Below are 18,415 nucleotides of genomic sequence, written 5' to 3'. Positions count from 1 at the left end.
GGGTGTTAATAAAACACAACTCAATTTTCACTGGAAATGTATGGCTCAAAAAGAAATGTGCTGATCTATTGGTGCATTCCTACTGAAAATGATTACCAGAAACACTTCACAGATTTAATAGTTATTGCAAGTAAAGAAGAAGAAAAAAAGTTGAAAATAGTGTATAAATAAATAAGTGTATAAAGACTATCACTCTCACAACTCATTGAGTATCAATTTATACTAGATAGATAGATAGATAGATAGATAGATAGATGACAAAAATAAAACATTACTTCACAATTGACTGTCTCCCTCACAGATGCAAAAAATGTTCAAAACTAAAATTGCATTTACAGCAATAATTGCAATTTCTGTTCAGTTCTTTTTCTGTCACTGGCACTCTTACAAGCACAAGGTACTGATAATTACTTCAAGGCTTCAGCTTCATTAGCCAGCAGACCTGGCAACCAGATTAACACTTCAAAGAGCTGAGCTGAGAGAAAGAATGAAGGATGTTGGCAGCCATAAAAATATGAGGTACTGTTAAAAAGTTTACCCTTTGCAAGAGAGAGATAGGACGAGTGAGAGAAGAACTTACATCGGGACAAGTCATGACTTGATATGTGAACTTTCTTTACTTTTTTCACTTTATCAAGTTTGATCCCTCTCTTTAATTTGTTGTGGACTAGATTCTGTGTTGCTAGGCACATATGTGCATGCGTGCACCTGTGTTAACTGCCTGTTCTGTTTTTGAGTGCACTGACGCAGGCATAAATGAGTTACATGAGGGAATGAAATAACACAGAAATATCTATGCATGCACAGACACAGCAAGGCTAACAGCTCATGAGCAGCTCATTAGCCTTTTCTCTGCATGCTATATATATTGAAAACATACAGGAAGCTGCACCAATGATGCAACCTAAAGAGAGTAGTGTTATTGAATGGTAAATGCAGTACACTGAGAGTATACTGTGTACTACACTACTACACATGAAAAGAGTAGAAGAGGCCAGAACACAGTGAAAGGACTATAAATCCTAACTTATACATTTCTTTGTTTTATGTTATACGTATAAGGACATTTGGCAATGTGGCCAGTGTTTCAAATATTTTGGAACTTGGAAACTAAACTATGTTCTGCTTTCTATATATCAAAGTTCTCACATTACAGTCTATTTAAGCTGTATTTTAATCATACAAATAACCAAAGGTGCAAAAAGGAGAGACACTATAACATAATTTGGTGGCAGCACAATAACATTTACATAATTACATTTCCTGACAGCAGATGTTTTCCACTTGCGTCACCTTATTAACACATTTTCCACACATACCACTATGCAATTTCCATGTAAATACTGCAAAAAGTCTGTGCACCGTTATATCACACAATAAACAGTTAAGAAGTGTGACATTTACTAAAAAGAGAGTCCTGTAATAATCTTTATTGAGCCGTATGTTTGCTCTATCCATTCTCATGTACTGGATTAGATTCTGGATTGAGAATGTGCAGATGGATGGACAGAAGAAGAAGCTACTAATCAAAAAATAGAAAATATGCTTTCTTTTCAGTTTACAATGTGCTTTTCGAGCACACAACACAAGCAAAGGCGTATCTCCTCACTGGTGCTACACATCTGCTAGTTGTTATATCAAAGCCACCAGGCCCGTCAATAAAAAAAAAGATTCATATTTCTCAGTACGAAATGATATAATTAATATTTACACTGTTTTATAATTCACATAGCCCACTGTTGTATTGCATAGACTGATGCCTGCTCAACCCAAATTAGTCAGCATAGCAATTACTAATAACAATTACATGCTTGTGATTATTGCATGCACAAACTGTGCACCACTCCACTGTTAAAAGGTGATGCACAGACTATTGAGGCATATGCAGGCAGCTTTTCAGCTGCAGTGATTTGAATTTAATCCATCATTTCTGGAAATACGTTTAGCAAACGTAGTTAAAAGTTAGTAACATTTTCTAGCTTCGCAAGCGGTCTTGAAAAACTGCTTGAGCCTTTATAAGAACAAGGTTGAGGTAAGTGTTGGATAAATATAAGATTCATATATCAGGACTTCTTAGGGCCGTTTGTATAAATTTTGTCTCAGTTAAATTCAATTAAATTTGAGCAAGCACTTGGCAACAGTGGGAAGGAGAAAATCCCTTTTAACAGGAAGAAACCTCAAGCAGAACCAGAAAAAATAATAATAATAAAGAGTTATTTTTAGCTGGTCCTTTGTCTGAAGCGGTCATGCCGCATGTTTGATTTGGCAGAGCTTTACACAGGATGCCTTGCCAGTCCTGGCTAGAATCAAACCAGCAACCTCTCGCAGGCCAAGTTGATGCATTTGCCACTACACTATGGAAGTATACACATCTAAATTCAAAAAATAAATGCTCATATTCCTTATACTTTTAAGTGAATAGATTTGGATTATTTCACTGTGCAGCATAGCCTTGCAGGTAAGTGTAGGCAGATAAGCAAGTGCATCACTTAACACCCTTGACCGCATTTGGTGTGTTGCATGCATGTAAGCATGAATTCATAGCAAAGTGTTGGTGGACAAAAGTTGAAAAAGCTCAGAGTTCATCAGTAAAACCTGTCATACACTCGATGAGACTCAAACTGCGAGGTAATTTAATGCTTCATTCCTTCAGCCCTTCACTGGCAGCACCCATATACATGGACAAGACTCCAGACAGCACTGACACACACACACACACCCCAAATGTCTTTCCATTTATCAGTTTCAAACTGCTCTACACCCACAGATACACAATAACACATTCACACATGGCTTAGCTTTCTCACACGCACATAGCCAGACACAAACATACACAAAGTCTCAGGCTGCCACCCGATCGATAATCCCATTATAGCTGAAAAGGCTCTTTTATTTGTTCTGATTGAGTTTAGGGGGAGGAAAAGGCATGGCTCATAATTAAAGCAGGATTTGCTAGATTGATGGTTAAATGGGGAAGTTAAACAGACAATTGCTGTCGCACACGTGAAAACGGTATGATAAAATATTCCTTCCCCAAAGACAAAGGCTCAAATCTGCCGTCCATCCGACTTCGCGAGCTGCATGTTTACTCCTTATCAAAGTGGCAAAGGTGTAGGTGTGAGTACAACGGAACGGGTGGGCCACACCTCTCTCAGTGAAAAAGAGGACTCAAACAAGAGTCACTATGTTGTATTTGCCTCCAAATAGAGTTTATGCAAATGCTCTTGGCCACAGTCCATCATAAGAGCCGTGAAAAGCGTGCAGAGCTTACACATTTGTTCACAAATATGTCTGCAGGTGTGAACATGCCAAATCCCTGTTTATTAGTATATGCTCACACTACGTACACACGCAGAAAAATAAAGCAAATGCCCCAAACACATTATATAAGAACTAATTTGCTTATACTGGGCAACTCTTTGAGAAATATGGTATAGTGTGCCCTTGTGAATATGCTGCCTTTGGCTTTAACAACACCTTCATTAATGGCAATCACTGCCCATGTATTACTGAATTACTGCCCATGGAGTAAACAATAAAAACAGTGAAAACAGACCAACAACATCAGTAAAAGTTAAAATACTTCAGGGACTTTAATTGCTTTCATAGTCAACATACTTGTCAAAGAATTATTGCATTGCAAGCACAAAAATTTGCACTGTGCCTTAAGATAAACAGCAGAAACCACAAATGTTAAATCTTTGGAATATGAATCACTTCACCGATGTATTCCTAAGTGTCAGGTTCCTTGTAATCTTTAGAGTTCAGACTGAACTCATTATTCTGGGCTAAAACTACTGCGAATAATCAAATGTCATAATAATGTGAAGCTGCGATATCCTGCAAAGCCTTCACCCTTGACTATGTCTTTAAAACTGCAATCACTCGCACCTCCAACCAAGAAGACTTTACCATGAAGTTCCCAAGTTTCATACATTTTTTTGTTTTACAGAAATCTGATGTTTCTCAATATTAACACAAAGTTGAAAGGCTGCGAAATGTATGAAAGTCAGCTACCATGTGGCCAAATAAGTTATAGTCATCAAAAGCAAGGAAACAAACAGCGAAATCATTGGTTGCACAATGTATTTGAACCTCAAAACATTTGATCCTCTTTGATAGACAGCCTACAGACAAAAATGATATACGGTACCTGAACACACACGCACACAAGGAAAATTAATCAATAGAAATAATATTCTTCTGTTCCCTTCGAAGTGAGTATTCCCGAGTTTAGCAAAAAAAGAAACTTCTTAAGGCATTTTGCATGAATTTCAAACAGTCTGTGATGCTGGTTTGGTGATAGTTTTCATCTATAATTCCTGTGTTTCTTCCAGAGAATTCCCCATTTAAAACTCTCCCAAAAGCTGGCTTTCAAATCTGGTCTTTGTCTAGGTCAATCCTTGGTGGGTTTCTTGTGCATGAATCTTTTTTTTTTTTGGAGTCATAGTTCAGATGATTTCTATCAACCTGAAGCTTCAAAAGCACAAAACACACATGTTCTATATTTTGTCAGCACATATAAATAAATCTATTTTAAAAATTGCCTTAAAAATCAAGCCAGTTCACTTTCTCCACAATATTAATGTCAATGACGTGCCCATTATGAATTATAGCCATGAGTGCCATTTCAGATGAGCACTGAGGATACAGGTTGTCAAACAAATCAGTGGGAAAAACAAAGAAGACAAAAGTCCTCTGTAATTATAAAAAGCTACAATTTTAGGCATAATTTATTGGAGTATCTCACTTTTGTAGGTTTTCAAAAGGAATTAAATGTTGACTTATGCAAATATGACAATTAAATGGTATGACTCTGTGTGGAAAAACCTGAAATGTTAATGATTTAGATCTTTGACTTGCAGGCATAAGTCTTCTACAGTTTCACGGCAAGTAGGTCAGCAACTGAATTTGGCCTTGATGCTTTTGATTAGCACTTCCCCTTTAAATAGATATTTTGTATGCAAAAAGGGCACATTTCATCCTGCAAGCTAATTAGGTCATTAAATATACAAGTAAGGCAGCAATGCTTGTCACCGTGTCCTGGGAAGTGCCAGCAGTTACGTTTGCACCCACTGTGGTTGATTTTTTAAATCGAACACAAACAAATGTTTATTCATTTATTCATTTTGAGGTGTGGCTTCCCAAAGATACGTATCCTGTGTTTTTACATTAAAATCATAAGGGTTGTCTCTGGGTTTTCCTTTTTGTTTTTATCAATGAGCTCTTTTGTTATACTGCAAAACATACTGGTAAATCTGTATTAAGGTAACACCAGGAATGATGGTTTTCTCAGATTAAACATTTTCAACTTCATTTGACTGATTTTTGATTGATTTGCAGATTTTTTGCAGTCCCTGCATACATCATTATTTTTTATTTAAGTGAGAAGTACCTGCTGCTGTGAATAAAGGGTTTCCTTGTGATGAGACAGCACTTCTAGCTCCAGCAGAGAGGCTTGAGCTCATAGTGACTGGTGGCGCGTATAAAGGCACTGCAGTCATGCTGAGAGCAAATGTGTATGCTGGAATCTATGTGGATGACACACAATCTTTGCTTGAAACCATGTCTGTCTTTGAGGAATAGGGGTCAACATTTGCAAATCCCACTGCACAAAAAAGGAATAAACTACCACTATTTTTCTAGCAGCTATTGCTTTTCATTAATAATTCTTACAGGGTAGGTGACACTAGTATGCTGGTACTCAGAAAAAAAGGGTAATGTCTTTTGGGATACATTAGTACCATCCACCTCTTGAACAAATCTCTACTTCTGGGCCTCTAAGATATTAAAATTTGGGCCAAATAGATATTTAATGAGTGAACTGAATGTACTAAATGAACAGTCAGTGGAAACAAAAACAAATATTGGTATGAAAAAGTCAAAATCCTTATGCTGCTGCAGGCCAGATTTACTAAATTGCCCCAATCACAACAATGTGCCAATGGTAATGACAAGTTCTGCACGGATCTACTAACAATGTGCTAATTCCTAAACTTGAATTAGCAGTTCAAAAACAAGCAGTAGACATGTGCATCAAGTTATTTCTGCCTAAGGACACCTTGTGGGTATCAATGTGACACCTGTCTAACAGAATGGCAGCATTTGACACACTGAGAGGAGAACAGGTTGGGGCATTGTCACATTAATTTGATTATGCAATTCCTGCCAGAGCACAGGGATGCCAAAGAAGTCCAGTGTTGTTTGAGCTTGTATGCCATACAGTCAGAACATGTTATTTAAAGCAATCACTTAATGGGGGACAATGAATGCAACATTTCCCCCAGTTACTAACCCTTTCCATGAGACTATACTTATATCACCGGTCTCTATTGCTAAAAGTGAACACCAAAATCCAGAACAATTTGTGGCCCTGGAATAAGAATTGCCAGGCAGAAAGCTAAAGGAGGTTGGACTTATACATTGAACCCCTTCAAGAAATGTTATCTTAAAATCCACAGCTGCACTACGCCTTTTTATTGTGGAACTGGTGCTGTTTTTAAATAATTAGAAAATTCAGGAAAAACAAAACAGGCCTCTGACTCCTTAAAAAGCCTTTTGGAAATACTTCAACATCAAGAAATGATGGTCTACCCATAAACAAACACAGAGGTCATGCTAAGAAAGTTAGAAGGAGAACAAAAGCCTCAAGGCATTCATTTTTAGCAGTGATTATGCAACTGGTGACAAACACTATTGGACTGGTAAAAAAAGACCCAATAAAGACAGAGAACCTACTCCGTCTTATAATTTAATACTTACAGTATGTGGCCCACACACACATTATTATTATGATCTGATTTTATCTTCCGTTGTTTTATGGATCCAAAGTCTCATTTTTATATTAAACCCACTACATATGATGAGGCTGTAGCTCTAAGAGGAACTGGCAGGTTCACAACTGTAACTACAAACCTCCCCTTCTCTATCACAGTCGGGACAAATCACACAGCACTTTTCGTTTCACATAAAAGTCGAGGTCATAAATCACTGCTGTTTAAGGTAAGCCTATCGCAGCTAATAACAACAGTCAAAACTTCACATAGCACATAATTCTAAAAGAGAGAGTTAAGTTTCAGGTTTATTTCCAATTTCCATGAAGAAAACGGATTTCCTCTCATCCTTGCTCCTGCATGGCCAATCAGTGTTTATGCAATAAGAGGAAGATAATATCCAATAACTACATCTCTGCTCGCCATGGTCAGTCTACATTATTCCATCACTTAGCTCTGATTAGTCGTAGGTCTATCCAAGGCACTTTAGTCTGTATTCATTGGTAGTGCCCATTAGAAACTAAAACCTGATCTAAGAGGTTCAGACGCTCATTCATCTGCCATTGCCAAGCTTAAGCAGGAAAGAAAGAAAAAAGAAAGATCAATCCTAAACATCTGGCAGTCATTATGAGGAAAACTAAAGTCAAACTGAAGGACATTAATTGTGTTGAAATGCTCAGGTTTCAGTTCTTTATTTTACAGATGCTTTGTGGGATGCAGTCTGTTAGCATCAGACAGTCACAAATAAAACAGAACTGAATGGTCTATATTTACATATATCTTGTTATAAGTAAACACATCCCTCCTCTAATCCCCCGTTGCTCATGAGAAATAACATTTTGGCAAAAAAAGCCCAAAAAGTGTGACCATACTGAAGCTGTTCCAGAAATGGTTGAAAGAACAAACACTGCATTTCTGGCTGATTTCCAGGAGCATACACTCAGTTCACTTTTTAACTACTTAAAGCTTAGAAGAAGGTACGCGACATCTACGCGCACACTTTGAGCTGGAATTGTCGCCTCTCATAATTACACATGTGAAAACATTGTTTGATTTGATTTTCTTTGGTTTGCTTCCAAAAACAAAAACTCAGTTCTTTTAACAATGATGTATAACTGCTGTTTTCTTTTTTCTTTTCCGCCGAGTCTCTTCCTGACAATAGTAATTAACTTAATGACATATGAGCACCATAAAATGGCGCTGAAATGTCACTTCATGAATAGAAAGGTGGTTGAACTGAGCGCCGTTACTCTGCATTACATCTGTCTCAAGAGTCTCAGGGATTTCACTAACATTAACACAGTCGGGAAGGGGTGATTGGGAAAGAAATAATTACAACAATTACTTCTTTGACTTTATCTATGCCTGACAAGCACATACACACAGTACACTCACGTATGCACATGCAGAATATAATAACTGTGGTAAGTGAAACACTGCCAATGTTAATTACAGTGTTGCCAGTAAAATAAGTGCAATAAAAGCGGAAAAAGATGGCATAATATATGCTTGTTAAGACACTAAAGAATGCTTTCACCCTAATGCCAAGTTGTATGCCACACAAACACACACACACACACACACACAGAAACACATACTGAGCAGAAGCTTGTGACAGGTTACTTTTATTTCTTAGGATTGTAGCATGTATGTAATTCACTATGTAGGCAGTTATTCACATACATGTGATAAATGGTTTGAAAAATGAAAAGCAACATCTTTCTCTGCTTGAACACACTATGCTTTAGAAAGATTTTTATCGCCTACCTGTTTCCAATATTTGTTGTCCACTCCTCAAGTACTGATTTCAACACAAAGATGCAAAGCTCCTCTTCTTGATGTGCATTTATAAAGATCTTCTTACACGCTTTGCGCTTCGTTCTGTGGATCCTCAGCGGTTCTGCCAGGATTACACTAGAGAAGACCTGGAGTTGCATTAAAAAGAAATACAAATAAAAAAAAACCTGGAGTTAAACATAACTATCATCTCTAACAGCATTTTACAATTAAAAATTCTTTACCTTGTTATAGCCATTTTTAAATCATGTTCCTTAACAGGTCAATTAAAAGCAGAGTGCATTGCTGTTACTTCATTAAATCCATTGAGCACTGTCACTACTTCATTAAATTTACTAATGATGTTTATTACCATTTATTCATTATGGTAAGTAAAGATGAATGCTGATATGAATCGCAATAAACGACACAGGATTAAACAGATGGAAACGGTGTTGAAAAGAAATTTCTTCTGGGAAACTATATCCATCCTTAAAAGGGAAGATTGGAAAAATATACATAAACACTGGATCACTCAGCACTGATGGATTTTAAAATACATTTTAAAAGGAATAGATTGGCAATGCTGATGATTAGACTTAATGTGAAACTTAAGTGAAACAGATAGAATAAGGTCATCTATCCATCCACACATTTTCCATCTGGGTGTGGTTTGTGATGTCAGCAGACCTCCCTCGCCCTGATCTCACTAGGCCAACACAGTGTGTCCTGGGTTAGCCCCCGGCCTCCTCCCATCATGATATGCCCAAAGCAAATCACCATTTGGAGAAAGTAATCACTACCCAAAGCTGCGGTGGGTATCCCAGGTGAGGGTAGGAATGCAGACTGACCAGTAAACAAACATCTTCACTTTTATGCTGCACTTTTTATTCACCACAACATATCAGTCTCTCAGTTTCACTTCTCACTCTGCCCTTACTTGTGAACAAGTTGCATAAACTCTATACTTGCAGCAGTAGTGCCCCCATTTTCCAGCTGAAAACCATTTCCTCAGACTTGGAGAGGGTAATTCTCATCCCAGTCGATTCACACTAGGTTGAAAAATGAAGCCAACAGAATCACATCTACACAAAGCAGAGATGTGTACCTGCTACCCTTGTACAAGTACTTGGGCAAACTCCCTCAAATATCCTTGAGATGATAAAGAACTGGTCCAGTGTTCCACAACCCTCAGGTTTCACTGTTACTTACCACATACGCATGGATGTCCCCTGGCAGGACAATGGCAAGAAGTTGTGGCTATGTGGTGCTCATTTGGTGCATAGACTCAAACAACATACAGGACCAGTTCCCAAATCCAAAAGCACATGGAATTTATTTTTTTTTAAAACTCTCATTGTCCAGGGAAATCCCCAACATACAGAAACAGAGCTAGGGGCAATCCCAGAGTGCAGTAGAGTCCAGCCCCTTTCTAGGAGACTTGTTCCAGAACATAAGCCATGTGGTGAAGTGAGCCAGACTATATCTAGCCAGAGAGGTGGCATTCCATATAGCAGGAGCCAGTTTTGACATCCAGGGATTGGAGTGCCAAACAGTTGCTCATTTCACATTGCTCAAACCCCTATGACATATGGTGGGCCCATTGGAAGAGTATGCACTGCTGGGCATGGCTAAGTCCTGGGCGTCAGGTGCCTGCTCTCAAGCCCCTACCCCAGGTATGAGTCAAGAGTGTGAGCCCTGTTAACCCTGTCCTTGGCAGGGTAACTTAGTCCCCTAGTCTTGCCGTCTTAGTCTGGCTCCTCACTCATGGTAAGTTTGCCTTGGGAGATCTTCCCAGGGGCAAAATGTCATGAACAAAATAGTAGCTCCTGGGATCACTCAAGCACACAAACCCTTCCATCATGAGGCCATGAAAAAAAGAGGCCAACAGAGGAGGAATCTATGTCACTGCTCTATATATTGCTTTTTCTCTCTCTCATTCTTTCACTATTTGTCTTCCTCTTCCTCTTTCTCTCCTACTGACCTTTGCTCACTATTTCAGCTGCTGTGGTTTACTCTAATTAGCATCACCAGGGCAGACAACTAGAGTGACAATAATGATGGCAATAATAGCTGATGGCTACAAGGTGGCAGATGGCTCCATCTGTAAGTATTACTATATATATAATGAGATGCTACCTATCTTCTGTTTCAGTCACAGTGCAGGACACCTGTCACAACATACCTTCAGTCATCAATACACAACACGTATCTATGAACAATTTGTGCAAATAACTGTCAGAGAAACTGACATACTTCTTTTCCTCTCTTTTTCTCTAAGGCCTCTCTCTTTGCTTCTGTGCCTTTCTTTATCTCTCTCTTTCGCTCTCGCTCTCTCTCCCTTCGGCACTGTCACCCTTTCCTGACAAACACAAGCACAGACATCCACACAGACAGTCTAAATCAGTTAGGGAGAGTCTGTGCTAGCTGCCCCAAAGTGAGCAGAGCAGGGCATCTCATTTTTAGCAATAATACTCGACTGATCCTGTTTCTCCTTTTCAACTTGAATGGAGAAATATCACCAGATTAGACATGAACATTACTGGGCACAGTAAGTAGGAATGGGCATGAGATAAGGCAGGAGCTCATGCCTCATGAAAATGGATGCATGCTGAGGACAACACATCCTATTAGCTCTCACTCTGCGCATGATATACTTGCAAGGGACATGAGTGCAGTCACAGAGCAACAAACACATAAACACACAAACAGACAATATTTTGACTTTAACAACTGGTGCAAATTTCTGAAGAGCAAGTCAGGAATGATTGAGAACAGAAATTATCATTATTTAAGGATAATTAACAAGGAATTCCTAAAGTATGGTGTGCCAAAGACTTTACAGAAGATAATGAGATTGACTGGAAAGAAAAAGCTATGTTAATTAAGCAGCTCAGTGATGCAAACCTTTAAACTTAGTTGAATTTTATTGTTAGTTACTCTGTTTGTGTGCAGAGTACAGAGTCAATTCAATTCCTTCATTACTTTTTCATTATCTTCTTTTATCTAAACTGAAGTAAGCACAAAAAGAGTGACAAATATTATGAAAGCAAGTGATCTCCTTCTGTTTCACAGATTATATTTTGAGATGCTGCAACAGTATATAGACCCACGTTATCAGATTCTGATTTGTCTGTCACTAAGTAGCATTTCTATTAAAAGTGTTATTAATTTGATGTGTTAAAAAATAAGGCCCAAAAAACACTCTGGAAATGTGTTTGCAACACTAAAAAACAGATTCCAAGATTTTCCAAGTGGCACGCCAGATTTCTGCCTTGATGATAAATATTATCCATATGTACTAAACCACTTCTCTTTTGTAAATGACAACTTTTTCTAGTGAAATGCCCTTTAGTGAGACTTACAGGTTACTGTCCAAGTTGTCAGAGACTAATAACCATAATAGCCTGAAACTCTGAGTTTGTCTCTATGTTTGTAGAGGCAGAAATTGGTAGATGTTCACAATGTTTCTTTTTTTCCCCAGAGAATAACACTTTTCAATTGTGCTTTCATTGGACAGCCTTCCATGTTGCAGTCAGTAACAACTTTAGATGTTAACCACAATAGCAAAGCATGAAGTAAAGCAAAGACACTTACAAAAAAAAGAAAGTTTCCACAGGACTCTATGCAATACTGTAAACAAGTAAATCTACCCTTATTGCTTCCATAGCAATTAAGAGGGTGAGCGGCAACCAGGCGCTGCTAATCAAATGGATTGAATAATTGATCATGAGCAACTGTGAGCACCTCTATAAAAGCAGAAGGCTTAGCAGGACTCTCATCTGGAGCATTGAGCTGTGTTTTAGCACAATGCCAAGGAGGAAAGACATCAGGACTAAGGACATCAGTCGTCTTAGAGAAGCCAATGCTGCTTGTAATCTCGGAACCAATAAACAAATGTTCAAATAATTTTAAGTTTTTCATTCTAGGGCAAGAAAGAATACTCACAAATGGAAAAGATTCAAGACAGTCTTTGAAACATCCACAAAAATTTGCTCCAAGGTCAGGCCTTGCCATGTTCAAAGAAACAGCAAAAAATAAATAAAAATCCAAGAGCTACATCTTAGTTAGTTAGTTAGTTAGTTAGCATATTAAAAGTCCACAGCAGTACAATTATAAAAGGACTGAAGAAATATGGCTTGTTTGTAAGGGTTGCCAGGTGAAAGCCTCACTGTAAAAACAAATCCTAATATAAAAGTATTTTACTGTGCATTTTACAGTTCTGTTCTGTTCTTCTAGAATATCATTAAAGTTACGTAAATAGACTGTGACTTCACATTTCAAATGTCAATTAACGTTAAATCACTGTAATGTAATATAACATAATTTTCATGTTTTTTAAATGTATTTGTCTGTGCATATGCATATTTAGATTGTTAAAATACATTCACAAATGTATCATGATTTCACAAATATCTGTCCGTTATTTGAAAGATTGAACTGTTAAATTCAAATGTAATGCTATGGAAAAGTATATAACATGATTCCTATAAGCTTGTGTTACATCACATAAGTATTATTATCATTGCCATTTAGGGCGATCGTGGCTCAAGAGTTGGCAGTTCTCCTTGTGATCAGAAGGTTGCCGGTTCGAGCCCCGGCTCAGACATTCTCGGTCGTTGTGTCCTTGGTCAAGACTCTTCACCTACCGCCTACTGGTGATGGCTGATGGTGCGATATGGCAGCCTCGCCTCTCTCACTCTGTCCCAGGGCATGCAATCCATTATTATTTAAACCAACTGTTAACTGTATATTTCTGGACATTTATGCATTATGATTCATATTGCCACATTCATTGACCTTGTTTATAGGTAATGTCATTGTTTAATCACATTAAAATGTTCCTAATTTACTGTTTACAAGCACTTGAAAAAGGCAGAATCCCATGTAACATTAGGGCAACAAACTGTATTGTCATTACTGAAAATAACCGTATTTTTATGAGAAAGTTATTTTCTGTTATTTTCTGGTATTATTTTGGCGCCCCAGCTGCCGGAATATTACTGTTTTTTTAGGATTTTTTTTTAACAGTGCTGTTTTCTGTAAAAAGAACATGGCAGCACAAATTAAGTTTGCAAAGTTGCATCTGAGCAAATCAAAACTTCTGGAACTCCTTTGGAAAGCTGAGACCAAAGTGGATATGTTTGGCCTTAATGCAATGTTTTTGGGGTTTTACTGTTTAGAACTTCACTGATTGCAATATCTCTCAAAATGTTTTCCAACATATCAGGTTTATTGCACACTTTTTGATGCATAAACTGCAAATAAACAGAGCACTATCTTGCCCTTGGATTTCGTCCGGGAAACACCTCAGCTGTGAGCGGGGAACACATCTCAGAACACATCAACCTGGTCAGCCAGCCAGTGAAATGTGGCCTTGTGGTGATGCTGGTGACTTTTCCATCTTTGTGGTGATAACTCTGTGCGTACTGTGATTGATCAACAGTGGAGTTTTTATTAGAAATGTAATTATCAGTAAATGTAGTAAAAGTGAATTTATCTATTGGTAGTGTTACTAAACCATTATAATTAAATGGGCGAAGTCTGATGCCTTCAAGTTCAAAATTCATATAAAATAAGCAAATTTAACCCAAATCCATTATTTTCATGTGAACAATAAATGATGTAATAGAGTTAGTGTAAACTAAGCATGTACTTGTCTCTCAGCATCAGTTATATATTTTGCTGTATTTTCATTTATTAATTTAGTTCAACAGGTTTGTACTGTCAGTATGCGTATAGACTAAATCTGGGATACTTTCTTTAGTGATTTGAGTCTGTTCCAAACGTTGTAAACGACTGGTGGTATTACCTTCGGTTCAGTTTTCTTGTCTGTGTTGTCTGTACTTAAGCCAAAAATGTGCCAAAACAACAGACATCGCGTTTCTATTTGCTACAAGCTGCTGGAGTTGCACAGTCGCCTCAGTATAGGAGTTTTCCTTCACAATGTGGATTGGATAGAGTCATGTGACAATAAACACGGTAGTACGTTTTAAAGGCACAGTACATAAAGTACAAGGTGGCTTGGTGGGTGCAGTGTATTAATGACTTTAAAAAGAAAAAAAAACGAAACAATTAATTAATTGCCCAGCTCTAATACTTAATACACATTACTGTGTCAAAAAAATCATTTATACTAGTTCAGCCAGCTAGACACAAGACCAGAAAGAGAATTGGAGCTATTTGGCTAAGATTACTGCAGAGTTGACTCTTTTTCCTTACGTACGAGTGTCTCTTCTTGTCAGGCTTTCTCTCGCTCTCCCACCCATAATCACATCAAAGAAAAGCAGCTGCTGACACACTGAGAAGGTTGGAAATGAAGCCGTCCAAAGCACAGATGTAAACTAAACTATATTCATAGCTGTGTGCAGTCAGCATTTTATAGCTCCCACTGCCTCTCATGGGTCCATGGGTGGGTTACACAAATGGGTTACAGAATCTCCCGTTTGTGGGAGGCTATGTCTCTGTGTTTGCCCATGTGTTACTCAGTTCTTTGCATTAACAGTAATTAACCAGCAAGTAGACAAAAAGTATAACAATGATGACTGGGAAGGACTCATGAGGTGCCGGGGGATAAGAAGAGAGGGAAAAAGGAGTTTCGAAGTTAAGAGGTTAGGAGAATGAGACACAAACGGTAGAGAACGGTGGGGGAGAGAAGAGTACTGATCAAAGGTGCGGTATATTAAATGTGGTTGTTCTGGGTAACTGCAGGTGTCATATACATACATTATATCTTGTGTTGTTGTGTCAAGACCATTTGAAATTGTTCTGTGTGTAAGAGATGCCAAATGAAATCACTTACGGTTGTCAAAGCAACTTTTTTGTGTTTTTGTTTTTTTGTTTTGTTTTTATTTTTTAAAGTTGGAATAGAACAAAATCATTTTATCTATCTATTTATTTCCTGTTCTTATTGTTTCTTGTTTGGTTTTCACCACTGAATTGCACGCTCATTTGAATGAGCTCAGGTGTCAGACTCATCCATTTCCACCTGAGTCGCTTTCATGGAATGCTTATGCTCATTATCCGCGTTATACTGTGAAGCTCTATCAAATATATCTATTGTAATTGGCTAAATCTGAGAGGAACGAATCCATACAAATTTCAGAATTTATCCTAGTTCTAGTTGTCTTCTTTTCAAATCGTTTATAAATACCAGAGGCCCAGTGTCACTGGAAACCGAGCATGCCATGCACTTTTTTTCTCAGATCTGTCCATTATGTTACATATATCTGCACACCCACATTTTGGTTCATCTTTGCATCATCTGTTGAAAGAATATGGTTTCAGAGCTGGAGGGGGGCTTCCAGCTGGATGCTGTGAAGAGCTTTTTCTCCAGCACAGGAAGGACCCTGCAATTATCTATGACTGTTTCTTCACTGAACACTCAGGCCTTTTGTGTTCCCGAGCTCACCAGTGCTTTCTTTCTCAGAATGTAAGAACTGGCCACATTTAACGTCCCCGATGTTCTCTCTATGATGGTTTATATTGTTTTGCAGTCTGAGTATGTTTCACTTGCATTAAGAGCTCCTTGCTTCCAAATTATACCCCTTGACTCATCTCCAATTGAGTTTGCTTGTAATGAAAATAAAATTGCCATTGACATCTCCAGACCTTTTAACCACTTCATTAATTAAGAAACAACAAAAGAATTTCCCACATCTCTCCATGAAACAGCTTTCGAGTGAATTGGTCAATTACATTTGATGTGAATTTATGCTGTAAGTCTGCTCTTCAATTACTCTTCGACCGCATCTTGACTACTTTATTTAAAATCTGTTGATTTAAAATAGATTTGAATCCTTTTTTAATTAATTTTTGGGGTCTTACTTGCTCTTCATGGTTACGTGAGCATAAAAAAACTGTAAAGTGTTAACCAACCATAGCAAAGACTTCACATAAGGTTTCATCCATGAACTCTACAAAGGATTTAATGCTGTCTTTGTTTTTGACAAGGTTTCATTAATCTTATGAGTCAGCCGTTACAGTGAGTTATTTCTTTAAATGTTGCTGTTACAATATTTTGGTTTGTCTAAATTCAGACAAATCGTTCAGTGAGGAAGACAAAGTGTTGACCTCTCTATCACCATCTCAGCATAAAGACATGTCCTAATTAACTTGACACAGCGTCTTGATGATGTGAGATTATGCCAGATTATGATCTATGTAATTTTTTGGTGGTTGCAAGCAATAAAAAATGTTTAATTATGCTTGAAATTCATCCAAGCACTTTGCTGCATTTAAATGTGTAATACAGCCACTGAGCAGATAAACGAGAATACAATATTTTTATACAGAAATAAATACAGTATGAGAGAGGTATGTGGTCTTCTGCTTCTGCTGCATGTGCTTCAAGGATCATTGTGCTTTAGAGGTGCTCTTCCGCATGCCTTGGTTGTGATAAGTGGTGAATTATTTTTCCCTTCCTAACAGCTTGAAGCAATCTGGCCATTCTACTCTGACCTTTTGCAGCAACCAGGCATTTTCTGGCATAAGAACTGCTGCTTACAGCATAGTATTTCTTTTTCTGACATTCTCGTGGGAAAATCCCAGCTCAGTTTGAACTTCAGTAGGTCATCTTGATTGTGTCTACATGCCACTACCCTAAGATGCTGTTGTGTGATTAGCTGATTACATATTAATATTAATGAGCCGTTGGACAGGTGTACCTAATGAAGTGGAAGCTGAATATGAAAACAACTATTTGACCTAAAAGTATCAAAATCTTCACTCTGCCAGTATTTAGGTCGTTTGCTGTTTGATGATAATGAGCACCCTGCAAGGCAAGAAATTGAGGCTGTAAACAAAGACTGGGTTCAGCATCGCATGACTCACAACGAAGGTCATAAATTTGGGGGGAAGCAGGTGAGCTAACTGAGCTGAAGGAGTGAAGGAGGCCACATCTGGTAAATGTGTCACAAATGGTTAGCTAATGATGCGAAAGTCAGGCATAACTTTCAGCCTTCTTGTTTCAAGATTAATTATCCCACAGTATATATACAACTTTTTAATGCAAAGTAAAGGGAAAAAAAGAAAAAAGGGAAATAAAACATGCATGAGTACTACATAGTATTTTTGCTGTAAGAACAGAATTATCAAAGAACATTTAATTTAATCATAAGCCCAGTAAATGGATACTGTTCCCACGTCTTCCCAGACTACACCACGAATGGCACTGACTGAGAATGAGGAAAGACGGAAACTGAGCTTCAAACAAACACTGTCTATCCTCACGGCCCACCCATCTGTGTGTTTGTCTGTCTTTCCTTCAAGGCACATGTGTCCTTAGTACTGCTGAGCAAAATCTGCCACAGAGGCCTCTGACTGCAGAGCTAAAGGCAGGCGAGACAGAGAAAAATGAGAGAAAAGGAGAGACAGAGCGATGAAAGGATGACAAGGAGTGATATACTGTGACAAAAGATTGAATAAAGCCTTGATATCAGAAAACACACTACTTCGTTCTTTGCATGCCAATTACAGACTCGGTACTTTTCGTACCTATTGTGATGTGTTGGATATTTTGCATGAGTATTCTATTTCCCCTTCCGAGAATCTTGGGAACTCTAATATGCTGTATGTCATCCATGTCAATCAGCAGCATATATGTATATGTGTACTGTATGTAGTTTGTCTGTAAAGCGATAGGAGTGCTGATCTGTGACATACTGAGGTCATAATTATAATTATTGTAAAACTAAATCAATTTATATTTTTTTGAAAAAAAGCACTCATTAAACCTGTCTAAGTGTGGAAGAATGACTAAACTTATCCACCTGACTAGCCTTCCCCCTTTTCCTAGGCCTTTTCCTGAGCTAGCCTCTAGCCTGCTATCCTGCTGCTTTTTCCTATTCCTCCTCCTGGCCAACCAC

At 38.0% G+C, this 18,415-nt stretch overlaps 1 protein-coding gene across 3 annotated transcripts in view; it reads right to left on the bottom strand.

Annotated features, from left to right (window-relative positions):
• Positions 1–18,415, bottom strand: part of elfn2b (extracellular leucine-rich repeat and fibronectin type III domain containing 2b) — a 74,783-nt gene that overhangs the window by 39,721 nt on the left and 16,647 nt on the right. For 2 of the 3 annotated variants that reach the window (XM_019357965.2, XM_019357966.2), the window contains exon 2: positions 8,541–8,698. The exons of the other annotated variant lie outside the window; for it this stretch is intronic. The gene's annotated coding sequence lies outside the window, so the exon portion shown is untranslated. The remainder of the gene's footprint in view (positions 1–8,540; positions 8,699–18,415) is intronic. 3 annotated transcript variants of the gene reach the window in all.

This window comes from Oreochromis niloticus, linkage group LG4 (genome assembly GCF_001858045.2).
Source record: "Oreochromis niloticus isolate F11D_XX linkage group LG4, O_niloticus_UMD_NMBU, whole genome shotgun sequence".
Lineage (NCBI taxonomy): Eukaryota > Metazoa > Chordata > Actinopteri > Cichliformes > Cichlidae > Oreochromis > Oreochromis niloticus.
The sequence above is the reverse complement of the archived record's forward strand: the minus strand, read 5'-3'. Positions and strand labels throughout refer to the sequence as shown.